We start from the raw sequence: 16,174 nt of genomic DNA on the forward strand, positions 1-16,174 counted from the left end.
AGCAGTAATCAGGTTTTATATCTCTGGGTTTACCAGAAGCCCTTATCACTAGGGACTTGGACTCTTTCAGTCCTGAGGACCCAAGTGTTAAGTCTCTAAATCTGGGGTACACGTGGCAGGTTCTTCAGGAAGTGGTCGGGAGCATGGGAGCCATATTACAGCTTTCACTTTGGCATTTACTGCAACTCACACTTATAACCTGAGCTACACACACACAAACACACAGGAAAGCCACATCACAAAAAATCTGTACAATCCTTTAACCCTAGCTTGCCTAAAAGCTGCAAAACAGAAACGTGAAACATCACCAAATGTCATCTGTGAAAACTCTAATTAAATAAATGTATATGCCTAATATTCTTCCTCTTCAGCAGTTTACTACCAAGATGGGGGTGGCATTACACGGTGTAAATTGTTCCCAGGTATTACGCAGTCAGGAAGAATGCAGTAATACAAAGTGCAATTCCTCACGCGAAAAATCTGGACAGCTTGCTCTGAGCAGTTTAACTACATTTATCTCTTCTCAGCATACTTCCTTTAACCTTGAGCAAAGTCAGCAACTGCTCTGATCGAGGCTTGAAATTTGTTGCTGATTATGCCTTGACGGATAATTAGCTTTGTTATAATATAGAAAATACATTCTATTTCTATAATACAGAAAACCTGTTCAAATATTTAATTTTCAATTTATTGGATGAGGGCAGAGGGAAAAAAATGTACACAGAGAAACAGTGTAAAACAGTTCATTCAAAAGTTGACCGTTTACAAAAAGAGTCCCTTGTAGGGCTTTAGTGGAATAAAACCCACAATGATTTACACGGAGAACTGATTTTCAGAAATTAAATTCACACAAAACTATTTCAAAGTATGCTTCCAAATTATACTTTTGAAATCTTTCTACTTGAAATCTTTTTAACTAAGTCCACGTTATTTCTCATCCAGGCATTAAAACTTACTCATACTTCAACAGGGATGTATTAATCTAGCCACTGACTTTTTTGCATGTAAAATTTTATTGGCTTAAAGATCTTCCAAGATACATAGAGAATATAAAATCTATAATTATATGGCTTTCAATTGAAATAAATGCAGACTATGAAAATAGGATGTTAATAAAATCAAGCACCTAAAACTTTGGCAGCTAAAAGAATCTAAAATATATTTATAAGCATGGATGCTAGAGCCAGATTGCCAGGGGTTGAAATATTGGATATTTTTAACAGAAACCTGCCTATATGACTATGTGTATGGCTCTGCCATTCCGTTCCTGGCTATGACACCTGGATTAAAATGCTAATGTATATAAGTGCTTACAATAATGCCTGACAGATAGCAAGCACTTATTTAAGGGCTGGGTGTTACTATTATCATCATCCAAGCCATTATCCTTTAACTGTTCTTTGCGCCATCATTTTGGAATCAGATACATCTTAGTCATTCCCTAGATAATATTTCTGAATGAGAAAAATATTCTTCCATATATTTTTTTTAAAAAATCACTTGTAACTATTTTACTAATGATGACAAACACCTAGGCAATCCATAGTTCCCTCTCCAAGCTTCGCTGGTTGAAATGCTTGTCTGATTTTACATCTGAGACCTGTTTGGGCCTTTTCTTCCCAAATCCCAAGAGTCTAAAAAAATCCACAGCAGAATCCTGCAGGGCCCAGGAAAACTACATAGAAGTTCAAGCATCTCACAAACACTTGAATAACAAAAGCCAATAGTTTCCAACCAGCCTATAAAATATTTGAAGAATGAATAAAAAGGACAGCAACCAAACATCTCTGAGGGGGGAGCTTTATAATACAGAACTCCTCAAACATAGTGCTCAGAAATAGTTCTGGGTTTTGTCTGAGGGTGCTCTACTGCTCCAGCTTGTCTTTTCCAAAGCAACGTTTCTGAGACAGTTGGTAATAAAAAGGGGGTGGGGGGTGGGCAGGGAGCCAGCAAAACTAAGAAGAGGCGGTCAGGATTACAAATGAGTAAAGCGGGAAGGCTCAATTCTGCTCTGCCCCACCCCCACGTGGAAGCTTGGTTTGAAGATGCACACAGACATGTTTCAACATGGAACTTCGTCTCAGCCTCCACTCTTGACCCTGGACGATCTCGAAAGTACCAAATGATCCAACTGTGTCAAGTTCCCAAAAACCAGAACTACAGGTCAGAGTGAAAACAGACAGCCTTGGTTTCAATACTGGCTCAAGAACTATTACCTGTGGGGACTTGGGAAAGTCACTTCATTTCACCAAGGCTTTTTGTTTCATCTGAAGAATGCATGAGTAAATACAAGGAAGGAACCTAAACGGCTGCCTCCATAATGTTTTCCATCACCATAATCTCACTAAGTGTGAGCTGCCACCCTCAGTACCAATCTTCTAGCGACACAGGGGAAAAATTAAAAACAATCTCAGGCTTCCAAGTCACCTTGTTGGTGTGAAGGCTGACAAAGTGACTTTACCATCTATGTTTTAAAATGATCAAAAATCTTTGGATAGCTGACAGATACCCTTTTTGATTATAGCAAATTATCCTACTCTGAGAACAGAAGATTAGTTTTTTTGTTTGAATGTGTGTGTACTTAAGATTCCTAATACTGGAAATTTTTAATAGAAACCTGTCTACATGGCTATGTGTGTGCCTCTATAGACATGCACACAAACTATGTCTAGACTTATATAAGATTATCTGAACATTTCTTTATGAGAATATGCCTCTGTACCAAGCTTTTTCTGTTATATAAGCAGCTGCTTTGCCCTTCTTCCTGAAATGATTTCAGATCTAAGCAGTCTACTTTGCTCAGAAAAGTTTTTATTAGTTGTCTTCTATCCCCACCCATTTTAAAGAACAAACTGACTCAGTTTTTTGATGGCAACAGTACTGGGTGGGAGTGAATATGGGAGTGGGCAGGGTGGGAGAAAGGGAGGAGGAGGAGGAGGTGGTGGGAGCCAAGAGCTGAATCACAGCCATGTGAGTAATCTCAGGCTTTTTTTTTTCCTTCCTAAGGGTATGAATCAAATTAAGCTTGTTTTGCTGTGGGTGAAGGAAGAAGAATATAATAGCGTGAATCAGAGCAATTATCAAATATGCGGCACTCACTAAAAATTAATTACAATCACTGCCTTCTCTCTCATGTCTGCCAGAAGATGCCAAAGAGTTTTTGTTAATCAATACAATCCTTTAAAAAATTCTTAAGAGTTTGAACTCAATTCTCACCTTCTTCCCTTTAAAAATTTCCTTTTACACATGAATTTCTGAAACTGGAATTATTTTGGAGATTCTGTGAGATAATCTTTGGCCCTTGGAGATAAGTATGAAAACAACGTGGATAATACTGGGTAGAGACCAGGTTATACACTATCTATCCATGAGGACTGGAATCAAAATACTGAAGTTTATGAAAACAATTTTGCTCAGATAATGAGTTTAACCTCTCAAGAGCATTCCAATGGGAATGCTACATGCAAAAACAAACCCTCAGAAAGAGGGGGGCATTTCTTTCATAACACCTTTAGGTGAGAGTCAAGTAAAACTTTTGAACTGAATTGAAGTTGCCACGATGCAAAATTTTTGAATTGCCTTATGCTGAAACAAGTGGATCATCAACTTACGAATTTACTACGAATAGTGAGAAAAGATGGGATCAAAACATATGAAATTCACTTCTTAGAATTTACATGGAGAATAAGAACATACGTCAGTTATTCTTGTAGTCAGGGTGTATTATCCAACCAGAATTAAAGAAAGGCACTTCCCTTTCTGCCATATTTTTAACCCAATCTATTTAGTAATTCGTGAGATATAAATATTATCAAGGGAAACAATTGGCTATCCAAGGGGAAAGGCTTTACTAACCAACTAAGATTTTATACTCCCAGGCAAATCTATGCATTAGGAAGTCAGGACAGCATATTTTGAACTCTATTGAGACTTGCATTTTTTACTACACCGATGCGCTAATATGCATTGTCCCTTTGGTTACGTACCCTTGATTTTTTTTTCTTTTAAATATTATTTTGTAGGTAGGCAAATGCTCCAGTAACCTTATGGAATATTCCACACAAAAAACTCAAAGAGAATAGCATCTTTCTCTCATTGTCAGGTTTTCCAAAGTTCATTTCTATTTATGGGACAGTGTTTTTTGGGCTAGCATAACTTTTACTAAGTTCTCCAAATAAATTATTTCAGGACCACTCTGAATAAGCCAAGGCTTTTAACTTCTCTATATCTTTTTGGAAATATGCCCAAGTTCATATAGGTCCAAATCTGCCTATATAATATTAAAACTCTGGAGATTTTAGTCGAGATATATTTACATAATCTGCAAAGACACATCAATTTGGGTTCATATAAAATAAGCCAGTACTGTTTTCAGACTGAGTGACATGGTCTCTACTCCCAATCCTCGGGTTCCTTTGCCCACCCCCACCCCAAGCAAGTTAATGATATTGTAGTATTTGATTTCCTAACACTCTGCTTAGAATCTCTAATTTCTTATGCAGTAGAAATAATGTTCTCAATTCCAACTTGGTCACATCCTGACCTGCGTCTACCTCAAGGAACTAGATGAAGTTGCCAGAAATTTAAATTCATATTCTAGTCCTCTATTTTGTTATGTTCTAAATAGAAATAGAATAGGGAAAAACTAGCCTTATCAGATAAGCCTTTAAAAAAGGCCTTATCAATTCCCTAAGTTTGAGCCCTCCTGAAGAAAAGATTCCTGGGTATTCTGTATGAGTTTCTTCTGCTCCCAATACACCAAAGCATTTTGGACTGGATGGTGGTAACCTTCTGATTTTTGCTAGATGAAAACCAGAATTTTCAAGGATGTCATCGATGCTAAGTATAAATGACTTTGACTGTTTATAAATCAGCCACTAACAATGCTATGTGACCTGATTCTCATCTAGCAGTAGGGAAAAAGAATTAAAAAAAAAAAGCAGTAAAGACAACTCGGAGGCCAGACATCTAGGCAAGGGCAGTAGTGGAGGTGGAAGTGGACATGGATGTGAAAATGGTGGAGGTGGTGATAGTCCTGGCTGGGCAGGTGATAAGGGAAAGGAGACAGCAAAAGCAGAACACAAGAGGTGAGTAGTTAGCACAGGCTGGGAGATGGGGACAAAGAACAAATTGCTATCAGGGTCCTCAGAATGCAAACCACACCTAAGAAGTCTAGCTTTATGGGATATGGAAGACTCCATAGGGTGTCCAGAAGTGAAAGTGAAGAGAAATAAATAATAAAATGGGAAAGACATACAAGAAAAAAGAGGGCACTACCTCACTTGAAGAATAAAACCTGAAGTAAATAAATAGTGAGCTTTACTGTCCAATCATGTACCAAGTCCTCTCTTTCGTATTTTTCTTATAATGTACCCTTCAGCTTACCCCCCGGGATGGGACAGGCTATGAAAAAACTGCAGCCTGTGGAAAAGCAGAAAGCAAGATGGTGAGGGGGACCTAAAGCTACCTCAAGATTAAAGGATCTAGACCTATTTCAACAGAAGGAAGAAGAAAAACACAGAAGTACCTGTCTGTTATCTGATGTATGGGGATAAGGAAAGATCTATTGGGTGGAAACTGAAAATGGACACAATTTAAGAGGAGGTATCTTGGGCTTGGAGGGAGGGGCCCTAGGTAGAGGAGGGCCTCAAGAAGAGCTGGAGTTGGCACTCGGCAGGGGTGGTGAGGAGGAAGTCACCCAAGCCAATGGGTGGTTGACCTTAAAGTTCCTTCTGACTTTAGAACTCCAAATTGCTCTATTTCAGAAGTTTTTTTTAGAACATTTTAAATCAGAATTATTTCTTCAAAACAAAGCTTGTGTTGAAGCCAAAACAAATCATTGCTCTCTGTTGGAGAGCTTTAGGCCACAAATTAATTCTTGAAGATGTTATAACCTGAGGTGATTATTCCCTCTGTGTAATGACAATCAATGTATTAATCCTTCTACAGCATCTCTGCCTCTGGTCTTTACATCCAGTGACCAGTAATCCTTCAAAAGTGAGGCGGCTGGTTGCACAGTATGACAAGCACCAAATATGGCAATATGGGCACAGAACAGTCAACAACCATGATTTCAGGACTCTACTGAAGATTTAGATGATTCGGCCACTACTTTAAGGAGGGTGGGGTGGAGGGGGGGATCAAACAGCTCAAATTTTCCTAGTGTAGGAAATGTTTGCCACTGAGAGCAGGATTTGTCATTCACCCCAGCAATAGCCTTTAGTCAGGGGACATACCAAGTCCAAAGCCTGTGTCCCTCAGCCCACCCCCCCAGCCTAACTGAGCTTCCCATCACTTAACCTGGGCCCTTACAACACCAGACATCTGACAGCTTCCTGGAGGCATAACTACTTTTTCTCTCATTCCCTACCCCAACAGGTCATTAGAAGAGAACAAGATGATCTATTAAAAAACTGTAGCTGCACTATAGTTATGTAAGATGTTACCAATGTGGGGAGGTGGATGATGGGTGTGTGAGACCTCTCTGTACTGTTTTTGTAACTTCTTAGTTACAAAACTTATGGTAACATTTCAATAAATTTATAATTATTTTAAAATAATTTAAAAAACCAAACCTGCAGCTGTCTGGAAAAGGTATCCTCAAACTAATCACAACAAAAGTCAAAACTCACTACTGGATAATTAGTCCCAATGATGCAGATTCTCAGTAAGAAAACCAAGAAACCAGGAGACAAGTAACTGGCCAAGCCTCTCCTTTTCTTACAAGCTTGTTTGATTCATATGGAAGAGCAACATTTGTTATCTTTAAAACTAATAATTGTAAATGACAAATGAAGATCTATAAATCAGTCTTACACATATTTCTAAAATCTAGGAAAGAGACACACCCTATTTCACCCAGCCTGAAATGTTGTTGATTGTAAGATACTCCATTGTTGTATGTACCATTATGGAGGAAACAAATATTAATTATGACACAATTCCCTGAATGCAAGTCAGAATAGCTTCTCATTGCTTTGTTCTGGGGGATTTGGCAATTTCTCCTGTCTTCCTTTGCACTGCTTGGTGCATGATCAGCTGTCCTTCTGCATTTATTTCAATAACAAAACATAACACACCTTCAACTACTTGTTTCTTCTTAGTTGTGGCATTGAAAACAAATGTGGGGAATTTCAGTCATTTCTCCAGTAACAAACAATTGCTTCACTAGCATCGAAGTTACTGTCTTCTGTTCTCTAGTCTTCTGTGTATACAAAAACATTTTGTTACCATGCCAATAAAATTTTATTTCAATATGTGTAATCTTACCGAGAGATTAAATGGCAGGTACACTCACCACATACAGAACCAACAATGCAAGCAACTAACTCAACTCTTGGCAATGTCAACAGCCACGGCCAACTTTGTGAATACATGGGCAACAGTGAATGCATCATGACCACCGCCTGACTGAGAGACTCCCATCCATTCCACCATGCATCCCCATTTTACAAATGGTCAAATATGGGGGGTGGAGGGAGCGTGTGTCTTGGAACAGATGAAATCTTGTAGATGCTGTAGGTCCTCTTCCAGCCTGGGCAAATCCTCATTTCACTTAGCCTGTATCTGACCACCTTGCCCAGGCCATTCACTTATTCATTCTGAAAAATTTTATTGAGTACCTGCTAACTTCCAAGCATTGTGTTAGGTTCAGGGGACACAGAAATGAACAAAAGAGACCAAGTCTGTGCCCGAATGGAGTTTACACTCTAGAGGGGAAGAACATACTATCAAATAAATGCATGAAATGCTAAGCGGTGATGAGTGCTATGGCAAGATAGAGACAGCAGGAAATCCTGGGGTGAGGGTAGGGGAAGCAGCTGCTATTTTGTTTAGGGTGATCAGGGAAGGCCTCTCTGATCAAGTAGGCATTTGAACAAAGATCTAAAGGAAGGGAGGAAGCAGACTACATGGATATCTAGGCAAAGAATGAGGGTGTAAGGCAGAAAAAAGAACATGTGTAGAGGCCCCTAGTTAGGAGTGTACCTGGTCAATTACAGGGACAGTCAAGAGGCCAGTGTAACTACAGCAGAGTAAATAAGGGAGAAAGATGAGGGAGATGAGATTGATTTAGCTGGGCAGGGATGGGGGATCAGATCACACAGGAATTTCTAGACATTGTAAGGACTATGGTCTTTTCTCTGAGCAAAATGCAAAACTTTATGAGGCTTTTCATCAGGCAGAGTGGGATGATCTGACTTACATTTTAAAAGGGTGGCTCCGAAGGCAAGGATGGGACAGGGAGCCTGGATGATGAATCCAGATGAGAAATGACAGTGGCCTGGTCTAGGAAGTAGCTATGGAGATACCAGTAATTGGCCATATTCTGGATATATTTTAAAGGAAAAGTTGAAAGTGTTTGCTGATGGATTGCATATGGGGTGTGAGCTAAAGAGAGAGGTCAATGGTAACTCCAGGGTTTTTGGCCTGAGCAACTGGAAGAATGGGGCTGCCGTTTACTGAGGTGGGGCAGGCTGGGGATGGCACAAGTGGGAAGGTGTGTGGAAGGGATTTTAGACATGTTAGGTTTGAGCTGCCAATTAGACATCTAGCCAAAAGGATCCATGTCCAAAAAAGCAATTGAAACTCACCTCAGAAAGGTCTGAAATGGAATAATCAGTGTTTAAGTGGCATTTAAAGCTGAGAGATTTGATTCTTTAACTTCGGGAGCGAGAACAGATAAAGAAGAATGGGGAGAACAGAGGCACTTGAATATTCAGTGGTTGAGGGGCTACCAGGAGGAACCAGCAAAGGAGACTGGCAAGAACACCCCGAAGGTAGGCAGAACACCAAGAGTGGCATCAGGGAAAACAAGGGAAGGAAACAATTTCAAGTAAGATGGAGTGATCAGCTGGTCAAATCCTGCTGACAAGCTGAATAAGATAGGGACTGAGGATTCCTTACTGAATTTGACTGGCAAAGCACAGGAGGAGAGGGTGATCAGAGGCAGTAAATAAAGATGACTCAAAGAGAAATAGCACAGTGGCTGGAGGGGTGGTGGGTGTTTTTTAAAAGGTGGGAGAAACTGATGACACCAGGGACAAATGAGGATACCAGGCAACACAGGAACTGGGGAACACTGACAACTGCCAGACCCTTGATTAGGCCACTGATGATGGGATCCAGTGTTCCATGGAGCAGCTGGCCTTAGATAGGACAGTAACAGGAAAATAAAACCACACAAGCACCCATGAAGGTACACCAGTAGGTCTAGAGGTAGGAACTTGTGGAAGTTTTCTTCCAATTGTGTCTAATTTCCATGTCACATGTCTATGCTTTAAAGATGTTCTCTTTAGATATGGGTTAGTTTCCTCTCCACTGTGACTTTTTATTGTTGCTCTTGCCTCAAAGGATAGAGTAAGCCCATAGCCCCAATCCAAATTTTTAAAAAGTAACTGAAGAAACACAAAGACTTTGTTGTTGCTGTCACCCAGAGTGATCCTGTGGCTATATAATGAAATACCTGGCAAACGTTGAACCACAAGCATTCAGCAAAGCCATGAGTAATAAATGGTGCTTGCTTTTTGTTTACCCAGCCAAGAAATACAATGAACTCTTTAAGTGAAGTGCATCAATATCAAATAATACTGCAAAGCCACTACAGAACTATAATAGTTGTACCTTTTATATCTTAGTCACATTGTTTGAAAGCACCCAACTACATGGTGGGTCCATTGTATAGAATCTTGAGACAAATATTAGATTGAGTGTTTCTCTAGCAGTGACAATGTTCCCTCCAAACAGATGGCATGCTTTCTTTGGTATCTCAAAAGTTGACAAGTTGGGGGTAATCAGGTAGAGTTTACTGATGACTCAAGTTCTTGGTGATTGAGGACATCAGGACCAGCCACTGAGTTTCTTGAGCTCTTCTATTGCATAAACATAAATGCTATGCATCAGGTATTGACTGTGAAAAGAAGCACCCAAATTCTTAGACCATTATCAACAACCACCACAACAAAAAATAAATCAACTGGTTTATGTGAATTTATTTAATCTAGATGCAAGATAGCAGAGTGAGGTTAAGAGCACAGGCTCTAGAGCCAGACTGCCTGGGTCAAATCCCAGCTCCACCATTTACAAGCTCTGTGACCTTGGGAAAGTTACTTAACAACTCTGAGCCTCCATTTCCTTGTCTGTAAAATGAAGGAGAACAATAGCACCTATTTCATAGGGTTATTGTGATGGTTAAGTGAAGTGATATATGCAATAAAGTCATACTCTCCATCCATTTTGGAATTTAAAACTGACCCAAAAAAATTAAACAGAAGTAGAATGAGGACCTTCTAGGGAGTTCACAAAACCAGCAAATAAACGTGTTACATATCCCTGGGACACAGATTTTACTCCAAAATTTGAGAACAGTAAAATAATTTCATTTGCAAAATTAATCTTAAAATTGTTTTAATATGAAAACATAGATTTTTTATAATAAAATACTTTTAAATAAATTGTGTGCTTGCCTCAGGCCCTTTTATCCTCAAACCCTCTGAGATTTGGTATCATCTTCTAAAAACTTGAGGGGAACACTGGCATAAAGCACTGTCTCTTGAGCCAAAGAGGAGATTTACAACATACAGGTAAATGGTTCTGTGAAAGCTCTCCCATATTTAATTCCTAAAACTAGATGAAATAGCCTAGAGAAGTTCAGTGACTTGCCTAAGTTTAAATAAACAGCAAGTATTGGAGTTAGCAAGTAAACCAGGCTCCCAACTCCAATTTAAGTCATCTCTCCACCTTTCTCTGTGATTTGGGGGTATTTAACGAGTATTTAATTGCACAATGAGAGACACTGTGTTGTAAATTCTGTATTTCTTTTGCAGGAGAATCGTGAGCTCACAGAATCCCCAGAATGTTTCTGAGGGACTGTCAAACTGAGTGTAGTCTCCATCCTGAACCCTGTCAAAGTCCCAGTCCTACCTGACACCCCTCACATCAGGTTGCTTGGAGCTCCCAGGGTTGCTGCCGCCAAGTCCTGTCACCACCTGTTCTTTCCTGTTAGCTCCAGACTTAATGAGACAAGTAAAAGGAATCCAGAAGATGAGTGAAACAAAGAGAAGATGGTACAGATGGCTTCCATTGTCAAATTTTCATGTTTTGAGATGGTGGGGGAAAAAGGTTCTCCAAGAATGGGTGTGCCCTCAGGAGAGAGGTCTCAGAGTATAAGAATTTAAATTTATACCACCTATGGACTCTAAGGCTCTGATAATCTGTAAAGGCAATATTAATTCCTTCAGGCAACAAATTTTTTTGACCCTACTATGGGCAGTGCAGTGGGCTGGGCTCTGGGACAGAAGAGACATACTGGGCAAAGACCCTTACCTCCAGAATTCATGATGTAATTGTAGAGAACAAGCACAAAGACTAGGAAAGATAATGAATGATATAAAGTAACATGTGAGCACCAAATTAATGGTACAGACAATATCTTAAGCTTTAGAATGCCTTCTTCAAAGGAAATTTACGGGAAAGCCCAATCTGTAAGACAAAAGCAAGTGTTCTGGTAGAAGCTGAAGACCCCTGTAGGCAGCTCTGTTCTCTGTTGCCTGCCCCCAAACTTGAACCCCCACTGAGCCCAGCCTTCTGAGCAGCTTGAGAAGGGGAGGTAAGGTGTGCTTTCAAAGGTGAGCAGCATTCCGATAAGCAGGTAGGAAAGGACCCACTAGGCAGAAAGAATCATAAAGGCACAAGTGTGGAAGGAGAATCAGTGTTCTGTGTGCACTTAGGAGACAAACAGCAGAACAATCAGGAGTGGAAGGTTCATGGGTGGGAGGGGTTAGTCCCAAGACTTTCCCTTTCTGACCTAAATTCTACTCCAGAAGAGCATGATGAAGCACTAGCAAGCTGTGCAGGGGTGGTCTAGAAAGGTCTGGAAAAAGGGCATAGCTCAGGGACACATGTCCCATCCTAACCTGGCTCCTTGTGGCAGCTATCACCCAGGTCACCCCCTCCCTCAGGGCACCAAAGGTGAGCTCCTGAAAACATGCTCATGAAGATAAGGGATTCCAAACACAATGTCCCCCAAGGGTAAAAATAACTAAAACAAATGAGAAGTAGGGCAGGATATACAGCACGTGCCTCTGATTACCATAGCAGGCACTTCTCAGCCCCGCCTTTCCCTGACTTTCCCTGACTACGCAGGTCCAGAGGGCCAAATCTCCCAGCTTTTCAAGAGGAAGAAACATCATGGTGTTTAAATATTGTGTGGACCAAAGAGAACCTGCCTACAGGCCAATGTGTAATTTCTACATTAGAAGAGGGGCTCGGGTCTGTCTTGTGTCCCAGCATCTTCCCCAGGATCTAACATAGGTATGTGCTCAACACATATGGGTTAAATGATATATGAGAACCAAATATTAGGTTAAGCAACAAACTATAAGCCAACTTCTTTCTTCTTTCCTCCGTTAGAGAAACACTGCAGCTTAGGAAAGGTAGATGGGGTAGCGTGTTCTAAATAAAAGGAAACCTATGTATAAGTTACTCACCAAGTCATTATCTATTAACAGTGGCAGGGTTACTTCTGTATTTTTCTCTCTGGCCTCAATTCTTTTTGATATTCTTTCACTATGCTATTGTCTTTACCTTTAACTTCCAGTGTCCCAAACTAATCCTTTCCTTCCTCTTTGCCCTTCTCACCTTCTTCTAAGATTTCACTTGAGGTTCTACCAAGAAAAAAAACAAAATCAGAATATAAATGGAGAGTGTGTGCACAGCTCCTTATAAGGGTGGCAGGTGGAGCTCCATCTATCTCCAGCCTCGGTCCATGCCAGAGATAATGAAGGGATGTTCACATATTCGTGAGGTTGCTAGGAGGATCTTTGGAGTTCTTGGTCAAAATGTATTCCTGAGGTTTTGAGATGCGTCCCGGAGTCTTTGCTCTCAGCAGCTCTGGTTGGACTTTACAGAAAACCCAGTGTGAGGTTTGAAGGGTCAGTGAGTTCCAAGATGAACAGGGTGAAAATTCGATCTAAGGTGGTACTAAACCTCAGAACAAAACAACTCTTATGTAATAAGGAGATGGCTCCAGGAGGAGAAACCAGCCACTGAAGTGAGACACGATTAAACTTCAGAGCAAAGACCAGAGGGTCACAGAAACGAGCAGACCAGATACTAGCATTGTCATGACTGAAGAAATTCTCCATCATCTTGCTGGGATACAAGACTTTGGAGATGTTTCCATATCCAGCAGCCTTTCGGGACAATGGGAGGTTTGGGCCAGCTTTTTGAGGAGAGGAGACAGTTTTCATAGGAAAAGCCTCTTCGGTGACGAGTTGATGAGAGCCAGGTCTAGGTGGTAAAGTGTCACTAGTGGCGGTTAAGGAATTTCTATCTGCACCCCTCCTCAAACTCTTGTACCCCCTCCCTTCAGAGAGATTCTGAGCTGGCCCCACATGTACCTGCTACAGAACTTGGCCTCTAGGAATATTCAGATCTTCCTTCTGACCTTGTAAGAATAACCAACGGTAGTCCTGGAACAAGATTTGAGTTTTATCTATTTCTGCTGCCCCTTTTTAAATATTTTATTATGAAAATTCTCAAAGCATATACAATAGTGGAGAAAAATAGTATGATTATCCTTTTCACATTGTGGGGATTAAGGGTGCGGTGCCCCCTCAATCTGGAAAATCCACATAAAATTTTTTGGCCCTCCCTTTGTACTAAAGAAGAAGTCTGATTTTTTTTTCTTTTTCTTTTATGGAGTGTTTACAGTACCTTATTGTAAAATTTAGGCTAAGTTTTTGGTTATAAGCTATATGCGTCATCTGTGGCTTCTGCAAAACTCCCCAAAAATTCCCATTTAATTTCTTATGCCAACCCATGATATTATCGAAACCACGATGGAGAAAGTTGCAGTATGGAAGGGATAACTGGATAATGAAACCCATGTACCTTTTACCAGTTTCAAAAATTATCATCATTTTGCCAATCTTGTTTTATCTATCCCCTTCCCCATTGTTTGTTCTCACTCATTTTAAAAGTTAATAAAACTGGTATTGAGAGTAAATCTCTCACTCAAGACCACCCTGTTAGAAGCATATATGAGAACTCAGACCCAGTTGGAAAAAAAGTTTTAAAAAGACCTTTTGAGAGATCAAAAACCAAGGGATGCAAAATTTAAAAGAAAGATCATGCTTGAAAGTCACTTACCACCCTTTCTGGTAGATTGGCTCACCTCAGGAAGTTAAAAAGATCAGCAGGAAAATAGACAAACAATGTAATATGAAAATCTTTCCAGGCCAAGAAATTATGTCTAAAACATTACTTTAAATGAACAGTTAGGCTGTTTCACAGTTTTCATGGAATGTAAATTGTCAGCAGATGAAAGGTTAATATTCAGTGAACTACCACCACAACAAATCTTTATTTCCATGTTCCACATTTTTTTAAATGTTACATGGGGGAAAATATGTATTTTTTAAATTATACTTCAGTGTCTATAATTGAGAAAATACCTCAAATTTGTGTTTTTCTATACTTATTGTACATTTTTTTGGTGGAGATGGTGATGGTATCTTTTTTAAATATAAGTTTAAGAAAGAAAGATCATTTATTTTCCAGGTGACTAAAGCATACTTAATAATTAAAACTGAGAAGCAGACATCTGGTCTTCACCCAGGACTACGATAAAATGTTTTATTTTATAAAATCAACAGCCTAGCTTGGTGTATTCCCTGTTTCCTCCACCTGCCCTTTCAGTTCTGGCTAAACCCCATCCCTTCTCTTATCTCAAATATCATTTTTCTATTGGTTTGTTTGACATTCTTCCTTACTGTGTACCTTTCTTCATAAGCACATTTCTTGGGTCTCCAGCTCTCTCTTTTGTACTGACTCCATCTGATCTCGTCTTTGATTTTAGTGTCCTAACATTTAAAACAGTGATAAGTCTTCTGAAACGTCTGTGAATGGTATATTGCATTAGATACTATGGTTATGGTACCTTTGCAAATCTATGACCACTTGGAATGTTGGAGAAGGGAACCTGTTTGGATGGCAGATGGGAACACAGGACCTCTAAACTGCTGAGACCTTGTAACTCAAACTCTAAGTCCCCAGGCACAATTCAAACATTTAAAAATAGAACTTTAAGTTTTTTTTTATAAACAGGAACTACAAATTATGCCACTTGATGCTAACAAAGCAGTATTGGTGCATTCTATTCCAGCTTTACCACCCACTATTTTTTATGTTTAATAATCGACATAATGCTAATACACTGCAGCATTCCTTACTGGTTGATAGTACTTACTGCTCAGAGGCAATTTAACAGTGGCCTCTAAATACCTTGGACAAAAGTATACTTTATGCAGAATGGTAGCCTGCTAATTATTACCTTCATGAGGGAGAGCTTAAGTGGAAGAATCCAAAATACACTGTGAGAAATTGAAGCCTGATAACACAAAAAGTATATCCTCAAAGCGAAAACCTAAAAAAACACTGGGCCCCTGAAATCACTTGTAAATCTCCTTGTTAGTAACCTATAGTTTCTTCGCCTTGAAATGTGTAGAAATAATATTTAGATATAGTTATTTTCAGGGATGGGTAAATCAGGCTAAAATTTCTTCCATATACCTTAGTGAGCTAGGGATGACATTTGTTTTAAATTTTTTTTCTGTGTTAATTTAAAATCAGTTTCTCAATCTCAGCACTTTTGATATTTGGGGACAGAAAATTCTTTGTTGTGGGGAGCTGTCATGTACATTTTAAGATAGTTAGCAGCACCCCTGGCCTCTACTCATTAGATGCCAGTAGCATCCCACCCCTCAATTGTAACAATCAAAAATGTCTCAACATTGCCAAATGTCCCCTGGCCGGGAGTGGGGTGGGAGGGGGGGGCTCTCACCCCAGTTCATAATTGCTAAGTCCCCAAACACACCCGTCTGCGTATACTTTCTTCATTCTGTCATCTCCCACCCACCCAACGAAAGCTAAACTATAAATTAATTTTCTTTCAAATGTATAAATTTACTTTATTGAACAGTTGTGAAAATTAAAGGAAACCATAAGCACAGTTGGCGACTGGCTTTCAAGTAAGGCACAAAACAATCAATCAAGAAATGTTTGTTCGTACTCTCCTTTTCTGTTAAGGCATTTGTGGCTTCTAAAGCAGATACCCATCCCTTCTTGGTACCTCATTTTGCAGTTAAGTTCACATATTTTAGATATGGCATTATGT

Source organism: Choloepus didactylus, chromosome X (genome assembly GCF_015220235.1).
Source record: "Choloepus didactylus isolate mChoDid1 chromosome X, mChoDid1.pri, whole genome shotgun sequence".
In the NCBI taxonomy this organism is placed as follows: domain Eukaryota; kingdom Metazoa; phylum Chordata; class Mammalia; order Pilosa; family Megalonychidae; genus Choloepus; species Choloepus didactylus.